Genomic DNA, 12,478 nt, shown 5'->3' with positions numbered 1-12,478 from the left:
TCCTCTCTCTCTCTCTCTCTCTCTCTCTCTCTCTCCTCTCTCTCTCTCTCTCTCTCTCTCTCATCTCTCTCTCATCATAATTTGGCAGGTAAAACCTGCATACAGTGTTTGTTAAGTGGGTGTTACAATTTCTAAGAGATTGAGGAAGTGCAGCACATAATTGCTGGGTTACACTATGCACTGAGATTATGCTCGTCATTTAACACTATTGTCAATGTACCTCTCTCTATGTCATCTTGAGACTAGTTTAGTCATTGTACGTCAAGTTTTATTTGACTGTATTGAGAACCAGAATGTGCTGTTTAGAGTTGAGACAACACAATGCCACAATGGCCTAAAGTCACATTAGCAATAACACGAACAGCATCTCAAAGTTTAAAAAAATAGTGTGTGCAGAGCACGCGCGTTGTAAATGAAACTTTTGTTTTTTTTGTCAATTAAATGGTATTGTGATTTTTATCATTTTAATTGAATTAAAGTTTTTTGAGAGTAGTTTAAAAAAAAATTTCAGCAGAAATTGCAATACATTAAACAAATGACTTATGATCACGAAATTAAGCTACATATATCTTGGATTTAAAAGGATGTAAATGCCGTTACTGTCAAGTCTTTCATTCAAATAAAATCATAATAATCAAATTACAATTTCAGTGATAGAACAGAAACATGTTTGAGTTAGAACACGCATGTTCGGCACCTTTTTTAAATGATATAAGAATTATGGTGAATATATTATAATGATCTATATAAAATGTGTGTGTTAGTTATGTGTACAGTATGTGTGTGTGCGTGTTTGCATGTTATGTGTGTGCGTGTATGCGTGTGTGGTGTGTGTTGTGTAGCGGTGGCGGCTGTCAGTGCGCATGCGCACCGTGCGTTGAACAGTTCAGCTTGCTTTCGCGCATGCGCGCTGTGCGCTGAGCGGCTTCGCCCACTTCTGTTAATATAAGTGTAGCCAGTTTGGGTGCAGAAGTGTAGAGTAGCGTGCATGCGCTCCGCAGTAACATTTTTTCATCTCCATTCAGCTAGTTCAGTCCTATGAGATTTTGTTTTGTGGTAGGTGCCAGCAAAGAAGTTTCATTTCAAAAAAGTTTTGGGGCTAAAGCTTTAGTTCAGTTTATAGGGGCAGTCGCCTTTTATTAGACTAAACTTGTACAGTACAATGGGTTAAAGGTAAGTGACTGACACAATGGGTGGGGAGTTATTTAACCTTTAAATGTCTGACAGTAATTAAATGCTACGTATGAATGTTGTTTCACTTATTTAATATGTTAATATCCAAATACTGCAGGAGTAATGTTAGCCATGTCATAATACAAGCTTAACTGAAGCAGAACTATAATGTTAACAATTAACTGAGCAAGATATATTATGGTCATCAAATGTTAATTCATTACAACAATATATAATTCAGTGGGTTTTATGAATCAATGCAAAACATATGTAATTCTGGGTCAAACAAACTGCAGATCCATCAAAGAAAAAAATATACAAATATACCATAATTTCAATGATTGTTTAAAAGAAACTACTACATTACTTCTAAGAAATCAAAGAATTAGCTAAGTTCTTTAACTTTCTTGTGAAAATAAGGTAAGGGGCAGAGTTTGAGGGATCAGGGTCACTCTTTTTACTTTTCTTTGCAGTAAAGAAATATTAATGTCAACCATTTATTGCAAGTCCTCTTAAATTAGGATTTTTCTAAGATCAATATAACTATAAATAAAGGATGGGTATCCAAGCCAATTCAATTTAACAAAGGTTGAACTCAATGGACGTGTCTTTTTTCAACCTCACCTAGTATGTAAGTATGTAGCTGCTCCATTTTTACATCAACTTTGCAACTGCTTTATTTTCTCCTAAAACCTCTAACAAGCATCCAATAAAAGCAGTAGATAATGTACATTATGTGCTATAATTGTTACTGTGCTTTGCAAAGTTATGCTTCTGGATCTACATTTACATAACTAATAAACAATAAAACGACCATTCACAATTGTAGACAGGTATTTGAAGGCATGTTGATTTCACTTGGCCTTGTGTAACGCTAATGGCACCGCGGCTTCAAAAGTCATGAATATTTCTTTTGTTTTTTTGTAAACTGAAAGCACCCAACAGTGTTCTTTGAATACATCCTGTTGCTTCCTTCATGGCGTCTTACATTTAAATGTTCCCTTCCCACTGCTCTATCACTAAATCGTTTGGGGTGCCTCTTTTCTATGTTTTTAGAACCAATTCTCCAGATTTGCAGACATTGGTTGCCGCAATCACCAGATTCCTCCATTTGCTGGTCTCTGAGGTCAGGAAACCATCTTTTGACCACGGATTTATCCTTAGGCCAGATTGGATGCCCAACTCCTCGCACAGTCACATCAGCTGTAAAAGCATTTTCGTCATAACTGTCCAAATAAAGTGAATCGGGGGAGTCAACTGGTTGTTTGGCAAAAGTTATAAGGTAACAGACTCTCTCATCACACAGCTCCTTGCCAACAAATTCATCTGTCTTAACCAGCAGGCTCCACAGTTTCCGAATAGTAGTTAAGCACCTTTGTTTTATTTTAGTGCTTATAAGTTCAATGATATAGCTGAGCTGGTTTTCTCTGTTGTTGATTACCATGTTACCATCTTGACCTCGCTCCATATATTCATCTACTCGGTTCTTGCAGCTTCCTTTCTTTCCTTGATGTTTTGTTTTCCTAAAAACTTTGTCAGTGTCTTTGATGCCTAATTTCTGAAATGTACCGGAGTCTTTATTGTGGTGTTCCCCACTATTGACTATACGATCATTCATTCGACATTGTTTCTCTTGCCTGCATGAACCTATTTTAATCTGAAACACCATGGTGCTCAATAAAGGTCTCATCTGGGTGTAAAAGGCAGTACGTACCATGCACTCCTCACCAAATAGGTTGCCCCAGACCTCCTCACAGAGGAATAATGTCTTGATATCATTCACCAGCCACTGACATGCTGCTAGCAGTACAGTGCCGAGCCCAGCATAATGTTGACTGCATACACATTCCACTAGCTCCCGAGTGTTTATGACCTCCGCCAATTTAAGTGCTAAGGATCCCTCTGAGAGCACAGATTCAAGCTTTCCCTGCATTCGCACCATCTCACCTGAACCACGAGGGCATTGAGCTTTAATCAGCTTTGCCAATTCTCTGCAGGCATGTGACAGAATCTCTTTCTGAGTGACACGTCCAGCGTCCCAAATTCGAAGCTGCACGCTCTGTAAGATTTCCTCAGCTACAGCCTGACAGGCACCTGATAAAACATCCATTGTGCCATCTGAGGACAAAACCTCCTGCTGCAGGCACTGCTGAATTAAATTCTTTCCAAGGTTTGCACAGGCTGTAAGCAATGATTCCTCCACAAGACAGTGCATTGACCTAGCCATCATTTGAGTTACATCTCAGTGTGACTACTGTTGAAAGAGAAAGAAGTGTCTCCTTGTCCTGTGGTTTTACCACAACCCACAATGCAGTGCATTTTGGAATAGTTCCATCTTCCTGTTTTATGGCAGACAATCTGAGTTCTTGTTCTGTGACTTATTATCTAGTGTTAAATACAGAGTAAATACGGTGCACTCCCCTGCCAATGTAAAGGAAATACTAAGTACAGTGTAGAATGTGCTATGGGATTTAAACATGCTGGGCTGTGCATGAAGAATCAAGCAAGTATGTGGGGTGAGGCCCAGCAGTTTTGTTGACGAGATTTCATTAAATTAAATGTGAAAACCATACACAGTAACTTTAAAATTAATTAAGAAAAGTTCAAACATAGTAAAATATATTTGAAGATCTTAAGGACAAAATTAAACAAGACCCCTATGATACAAGCCTACTGTATAAAAAGGCAGATTCTACTATAACCAAAAGGAACCAATAGCAATGATATGTTTAAGAGGCTTAGGGCCATATTTACTAAGCAGTGTTACTCTGTAAGACAAGTGATAATGTGAAAGGGGCCTCGCTCAAACCTACTAATGTAATAATACTATTTGCTGCCTGGGAAGACTGCAATGCAAAGGTAAGTACAACTGGGTACTTGAGAAAAAGTTTCCCTTTGCGGCCCATCAAAGTATATGTAGGCAAGTATTAATAAGTTTGAATATTAAAATTAAAGTTGAAATCAACAATATTTAAAATGAATGGCATCCAAATACATACAAACTATAGATAGTACTAACAGTAAATAAAATAGAATTAATAAAAGGTCCAGCGCAAGGTATCTGAACTTATCAACCTCTTTGGACCGGAGTTCAGAACTGTATGGTTAATGTGATAAAGAAAGGTTGAACCACCGGTGTGTGGAGCACAGACCCCCAGGGCTGTATGTTGATGTTATCAACTGATCCCTAAATGGTATACATACGGAAGAGACCACATATAGACTCCAATAAGCGGAGTGTAGTTAGTGAATGCTCCTTTTATGGGACACGTTCAGTAGTATTTATGTATATAGTGCTGTTTTGACTCAAGGTGGTTCAAAAGTTTAAGCTGCCTATGGTAATCATTATCTCACGATACAGATAAGAGAAATACAAGGTGTGATCAGAGTACCACGTTTAAGGCACATCAACAGCTACAACTGTCTTAATGTGGTAAGAACCCCCTAGCATCTGAGGTACATACAACAGAATATGAATAGCTGTGAAATCCCCATGGTTAGGGGAAATTATCACCTACTTTCAGTTAGTATCAGTCAGAGAGGATATCTGCAAACATCATAGGTGACCAAAATGAACCATTTCAAATATGGATGTGAAGTAGAGTGCTCCAGTTGTAACCTTTGTGCATCACGGGGCTCCTAACTGTGTGAGCTGGGATGTTGAAGTATCCTCTGGAACAAAATAGTTACTGTGAGTGTAATCAAGCTAAAAGGAGCACAACGGAGTATCCCTGCCTCAGCGACTATGCTGCCGAGTTGCGTAGGTCTAATAAGAGTACCACGTACTCTGGAAGAAGGCATGATTCGTAGAGCCGAAAAATACGTCGGGTTATCCGGCTGCATAGCAGCTGCGGCTAGGAGCTCTGTTGTGCTCGCTAAAGCTCAATTACACTTATGCTAGTAACTCGATTCAAGACGTCATCACGACAGCACAGCTCACACAGTTAGGAGCTCCATGCTGCTCCACGGCTACAACCAGAGCACCAGGCTCCACTTTCGGAGGTTCTCAACTCTAGTGGGTTAATTTGGGTATTTATAGGGTCTGCAGATATCATTCTCCCCGTGTGACGAAGTCGGAAAGTAGGTGTATATTTCCCCATACCCTAGTGATATAACATCGATTTATTTTTTGGTGTATACACCCTACATGCTAGGAGTTTCTCCCTACACCATGATATACACTATGTAGGAAATTTGATGTGCCTTAATTGTGGTACTCTTATTAGACCTAGGTAACTCGGCAGCATAGTCGCTGAGGCAGGGATACTCCGTTGTGCTCCTTTTAGCTTGATTACACTCACGGTAGCGATTTTGCTCCAGTGGACACTTTAATATCACAGCTCACACAGTTAGGAGCCCCGTGATGCACAAAGGTTACAACTGGAGCACTCTACTTCACACTCGTGTATTCATATTTGAAATGGTTCATTTTGGTCACCTATGATGTTTGCAGATATCCTCTCTGACTGATACTAACTGAAAGTAGGTGATTATTTCCCCTAACCATAGGGATTTCACAGCTATTCATATTCTGTTCTATGTACCTCATATACTAGGGGGTTCTTACCACATTAAGACAGTTGTAGCTGTTGATGTGCCTTAATCGTGGTACTCTGATCACACCTTGTATTTCTCTTATCTGTATCATGAGATAATGATTACCATAGGCAGCTTAACTTTTGAACCACCTTGAGTCAAAACAGCACCATATACATAAATACTATTGAATGTGTCCCATAAAAGGAGCATTCACTATCTACACTCCGTTTATTGGAGTATATATGTGGTCTCTTCCGTATGTATACCATTTAGAGATCAGTTGATAACATCAACATACAGCCCTGGGGGTCTGTGTTCCACACACCGGTGGTTCAACCTTTCTTTATCACATTAACCATACAGTTCTGAACTCCGGTCCAAAGAGGTTGATAAGTTCATATACCTTGCTCTGGACCTTTTATTAATTCTATTTTATTTACTGTTAGTACTATCTATAGTTTGTATTTATTAGGATGCCATTCATTTTAAAGTATTGTTAAATTCAACTTTAATATTCAAACTTATTAATACTTACCTACACATACTTTGATGGGCGCCGCAGATGGAACCTTTTTCTCAAGTACCCAGTTGTACTTACCTTTGCATTACTCTATAAGACGCCTTTCTGCACTTTAATGGGTTGCAGCGTGTCTTCTAGAAGAGAAAAATGTCTTATGGAATAGGACTGCGGAGTACATATGCCCCTTACTCTGGGTTACTGATGATCGTATTAAGTAGGGCTGTTGAAACTATATTGCATACGAGGGATTTGATGGTGGAGAAGATGAACTTTGGATCAAATATGGTGTTCATGGGAAGTGCGGGCTGTCTTGGGAACCTAGCTAAGAGTTCTGTGGCTGTCTCAGGCCTCACTCACACATGACATCATTGGGAAACATGTTTTGTGCTGGCATGAAAAGTGATTGCAGGTCAATTGACCACTTTGCCAGTTGAAAGGCAGAGAGTAGCAGGGAAGCTTAGAAACCCCATCTTGTCATCCGTGGAGGCTACTTATACCTACAGGCCCGATTCCTATACTGTAGGTATTTTCCTTTATTTTTTTAACAGGGTGTACTCAAACTTGAAGGGGTTTTCAGATCCCTTTCTTCAGCTCCTCTAATTTGTAAGATGTTACTTTGTGTTGAAGATAATGGCCCCTATTTAGTAAGCTGTGCTAGTCCACAAGACACTTTTTAGCGACAGAAGGAATCTTACATCCCATTTACTTGAATGTACTGTAAGATTTCTTTCAGCACTGGGAGGTGTCTTGTAGCTTAGCACTGCTTTAGTGATATGGGGGGCTGTATATATTATCTTATTCAGATGAACTGCCATTCGCCTTGTTTGATTGGTCTTCCAATACAGAGGGGCCAGGCTTAGAATAGAGGAAATACTCACCTGACATTAAATTTACTTTTCTGTGTTGAATTTTCCCATGCTGAATTATAACTCTTTTTCCCCCCCAAAGAAACCAAATGAGCAACTTTTTTGATTTAAATGTGATTACCTTTGTGTTTACTGTATCAGATTACTTTTGGGGTTTTAATTTTTTGGGAACTACAGTATGTGGCACTGCCCTTTTAAGAAATGACAAATGTAACTTTAACTGCATTTCACATATTCCTCAAAACAATGTCATAAGAAACTCCTTTGTTAGGTAAAGAGGATGGAACACACATGGCAGGAAATATAAACAAAAGAACATTGAGAACAGGATTACAGCAGCTAAGAGAGGTTATTAGCATCTACCTTTTCTGGCTAAAAATAACCCATTCTCAATTAGAAATGAACATACATAAATGCACTTAGTTGAGCAATAAGACTGATATATATAAAACGGAAGAGTTACTCAATGTTAACCTCATCACTGCCAGAAAGGCCTGCAATTAATATAATCACCACCATCAATATGAACTTCAAATGTATATTTATTTATTTATTTATTTATAAAATATTTTACCAGGAAGTAATACATTGAGAGTTACCTCTCGTTTTCAAGTATGTCCTGGGCACAGAGTAAAACAAATAATACATGGTTACACGTACAGTTACATAAATGAACAAGGTATACATTATATACAAGACATTGCGTGCACAGTTAAAGAAAATATATATTATGAGCGTATGAAACAGTTACAGACCAGATTAAAGTGTGAGACAGCCTTAGATTTGAAAGAACTTAAGCTGGTGGTGGATATGAGAGTCTCCGGTAGGTTGTTCCAGTTTTGGGGTGCACGGAAGGAGAAGGAGGAACGTCCGGATACTTTGTTGAGCCTTGGGACCATGAATAGTCTTTTGGAGTCTGATCTCAGGTGATAGGTGCTGTATGTGGTAGGGGTGAGGAGCTTGTTCAGGTAGCTAGGTAGCTTGCCCAGAAAGTATTTGAGGGTGAGACAGGAAAGGTGAACTTTGCGCCTAGACTCAAGTGATGATCAATCTAGTTCTTTGAGCATTTCGCAGTGATGTGTGTTGTAGTTGCATTGGAGAACAAAACGACAAATTGAATTGTTGAGGGTGTCAAGTTTGCTAAGGTGGGTTTGAGGAGCCGAGCCATATACTATGTCTCCATAGTCAATAATTGGCATTAGCATCTGCTGTGCAATACGCTTTCTGACCAGGAGACTTAGGGAGGATTTGTTCCTGTAAAGTACCCCTAGTTTGGCATAGGTCTTGGTTGTCAGGGTATCAATGTGCATCCCGAATGTTAAGTGGGAGTCAAACCATAAGCCCATGTATTTAAAACTAGTGACAGGTGTTAGGGTGGTGTTAGCGTTGGTTCTAATCAGGAGCTCAGTTACTGGAAGCTTTACAAATTTAGTCTTGGTCCCAAATACCAATGTTACAGTCTTGTCAGTGTTTAAAAACAGTTTGTTTTGGGAAATCCAGTTTTCGAGTCTCAAAAAGTCAGACTGAAGTATGTGTTGAAGGTCAGAGAGGCTATGGCTGTGTGCATATAGGATTGTGTCATCTGCATACATGTGTATTGAGGCTTCCTTACAAGCTGTGGGAAGATCATTAATGAACACTGAGAAGAGTAGGAGCCCCAGAACAGAGCCTTGCGGGACACCACAGGTGATATCCAGGGGGTTGGAGTTAGAGCCTGAGATGGACACATGTTGGGATCTTCCTGATAGGTAGGACTGAAACCAGTTTAAAGCATGTTTCCCTATTCCAGAGCTGCTGTACAGCTATTCTTAATTAATCAATATAAGTGTACTATACAATTAGTAGGAAAATGATTTGGACAATACAAACCTATGTATATAGGGAACACCCGCACAGCTGAGCAATGAACCAATATGAGGTGCTAACTAGGTAGGGACAAGATTATATCAAGGAGAAAAGGAAACCTAGTGTACAAGCACTCTATCACAGCTGAATGTATAGTGAATGAGTTAAAATACTTTATTTGTACCAATAAATAAAAAAAGGGGGTTTAAAATAAGATGTGTATTAAACAGTACGTGACTGTCATTAGTAACGTAACTCTGGTAAGTTAAGTTGATAAACCGTATGGAGATCCCTGATAGATATTCAGGGTCTATTGCTATTGTATAGCTACCTATAAATATAGGAATGGGGCCGTCACGGGGCCACTGTTTAGATACCGTCCTGTCCCCATAGGGACCGGATCAGAACATGTAGTAATTGACTTTATAATAATGCGTTAGTGATCTGTGACAAGGTAGTTACAATCATGGTAGTTACAATCAATGTAACCACCCAATAGGTAAGTACAGAATCAGTGGGTAACCTCCTTGACTGTATGGCAAGTGATAGGATTATGCTGATAGCAATGGAGGCAGACCCATGTAAGAGTTTCTTCCCCACATCCCCACTAATCTATAGGGTAGTATAATATGCACTTTGAGGTGAGTTTGTACCCCTCTCAATGTGTTTATAACATTATTACAGCCAGATAAGTAATATTATGTGCTCCGGCTGAGGCTCATGTAGGGGATAATACTTGGTCCCCCATATACAGATGATCTTCTATATAGGGGATACTACTGTAAGGTAAGACCCTCATACCACTCACCCAAGGAGGGTAACTGACTGATGGAGCACATACACAACAACATTCATAACCAAAAAGTAAACCTGAGTGAGGCACTCAATAGAACCTTATGGGAGGGGTTTGTAGTGCATCGTACGCAGAGCACACTAGGTATGGTAGTGTAATAAATAATACATGAATGATAATTGTTCTCCGAAGTGAGATGCGCTCCTATCCTGGAGCCTCAAGAGTCAACAGCTGAAACCAAGACGGTTTCTACCACGGAAAGGCAGGTATCATGCGCAGCGGTGCCCTGAAGAAGCGTTCATACGTGAAACGCCCACGTTGGCTACACACTCTCATGCACACGCGGGAAGCTTTTCATTTGAAAACAGTATTTTGGCGACAAGCTTACTGCTGCCTCCTACTTGGCTTCCTCCGTGTATTGTATTATGGTGATTCTGCGGGTTATATTTCCTACCGCAGGATCCTCTGGTTTTATGGGGCTGTTTCATAAGCCCACTGTTTAGTTAGGCATACCCTCGAGCATATCAGCGCTGATATATGAATGATCAGCGCTGATATAGGGGACTATGCGCTGTGGTCTCACATGTGATCCACTAAGATTCAGACCTCCCTTATCCCTGAGTATTTGCTTTCTCGGCCCCAATAGAAAATCCTTTGACAGCTCATAACCACCACCACGACTCAAAGCTAGTGTCAGCTCTGAGAACCTCCTCAAAGTGTATGCATGGCTATACTTACACATATACACCTTTGTCCGGGGGCAGGGGTCTGTGTGGAAAACGGATGCCGGTTTGCCCACCGCACAGCACACTGTGGAAGTGAGAGGCCAGCTCCATCAGCTGTTAGGTATCGGCATTTCAAATTCCCCTGCTCAGACCTTTTCGCGCTCCTATTGGGATCGCTCACACTAGCCTGCTAGGTCACGCTGTGATTGTACCTTATCAGTCACCGCGCCTTATGCTTAGCTTCACACAGAGGTTAACAATAATTTATTTATTAATCAGTGTTACTAAGGCGTTTTGGGGGGGGGAATATATGTACTGCGGGTTCGCATGCACCGCTGCGCATGATATCTGCCTTTCCGTGGTAGAAACCGGCTTGGTTTCAGCTGTTGACTCTTGAGGCTCCAGGATAGGAGCGCATCTCACTTCGGAGAACAATTATCATTCATGTATTATTTATTACACTACCATACCTAGTGTGCTCTGCGTACGATGCGCTACAAACCCCTCCCATAAGGTTCTATTGAGTGCCTCACTCAGGTTTACTTTGTGGTTATGAATGTTGTTGTGTATGTGCTCCATCAGTCAGTTACCCTCCTTGGGCGAGTGGTATGAGGGTCTTACCTTACAGTAGTATCCCCTATATAGAAGATCATCTGTATACGGGGGACCAAGTATTATCCCCTACATGAGCCTCAGCCGGAGCACATAATATTACTTATCTGGCTGTAATAATGTTATAAACACATTGAGAGGGGTACAAACTCACCTCAAAGTGCATATTATACTACCCTATTGACTAGTGGGGGTGTGGGGAAGAAACTCTTACATGGGTTTGCCTCCATTGCTATCAGCATAATCCTATCACTTGCCATACAGTCAAGGAGGTTACCCACTGATTCTGTACTTACCTATTGGGTGGTCACATTGATTGTAACTACCATCGCACCCTTGCCACAGATCACTAACGCATTATTATAAAGTCAATTACTACATGTTCTGATCCGGTCCCTATGGGGACAGGACGGTATCTAAACAGTGGCCCCGTGACGGCCCCATTCCTATATTTTTAGGTAGCTATACAATAGCAATAGATCCTGAATATCTATCAGGGATCTCCATACGGTTTATCAACTTAACTTACCAGAGTTACGTTACTAATGACAGTCACGTACTGTTTAATACACATCTTATTTTAAACCCCCTTTTTTTATTTATTGGTACAAATAAAGTATTTTAACTCATTCACTATACATTCAGCTGTGATAGAGTGCTTGTACACTAGGTTTCCTTTTCTCCTTGATATGACAATACAAACCTCAGTAATGGGAAATTGTCACGGGAGACCAGGACTATTACCAGGGATCAATATCGCCAGACAGAACACGACAGTTTATAAAATTAATTTATTGGAAAAACATTTCCACAACTATACAAAACACACAAACATCACACATACCAAACTGGGGGATACCCTGCCTAACTAGTCGCAGGGACCTACTTGCAGAGATTTCCCCTGTTCTCTTTCTGTGCCCAGTGCCTACAGGACTGGTTTTCAGGCATGAGACCAGCACTGGATTTTACACTGCAGTTCTCCTTGTCACAGCAACACCTCTAACGCTCTGCAGGCTCTGTCTGCTATGGGTCTCCCTCCCCGCCTTTTTATATACTTAAACCATACTATTGCAACACTCCGGGCCAGGAGCTGCCTACATGCCCAGCCCTGATTGGTGGGTAGGACTGCAACATAACATTCGCAACAATTCTATGCAAACATATTAACCCCTGATTCCTGAGGTGCTGGAACCAAGCAAAGACATACATATATACATAACATATAATACAATACCAATGTATTACTGACAGGTAGGGGTAATGGTAGACTTAACCTTTATAAACAGCAGCCATATTTCCCCCTACCATCACACCTCCCCCCTTAAGCGGAGAGCTCTGGGGTAGCAAACCCAACGGGTTCATCCCCAAGCGTGACGCCTGAAGGTCAGACAGAGCTAAGCCGGCC

This window comes from Ascaphus truei, chromosome 16 (genome assembly GCF_040206685.1).
Source record: "Ascaphus truei isolate aAscTru1 chromosome 16, aAscTru1.hap1, whole genome shotgun sequence".
Lineage (NCBI taxonomy): Eukaryota > Metazoa > Chordata > Amphibia > Anura > Ascaphidae > Ascaphus > Ascaphus truei.
This window is presented reverse-complemented; position numbering follows the sequence as displayed.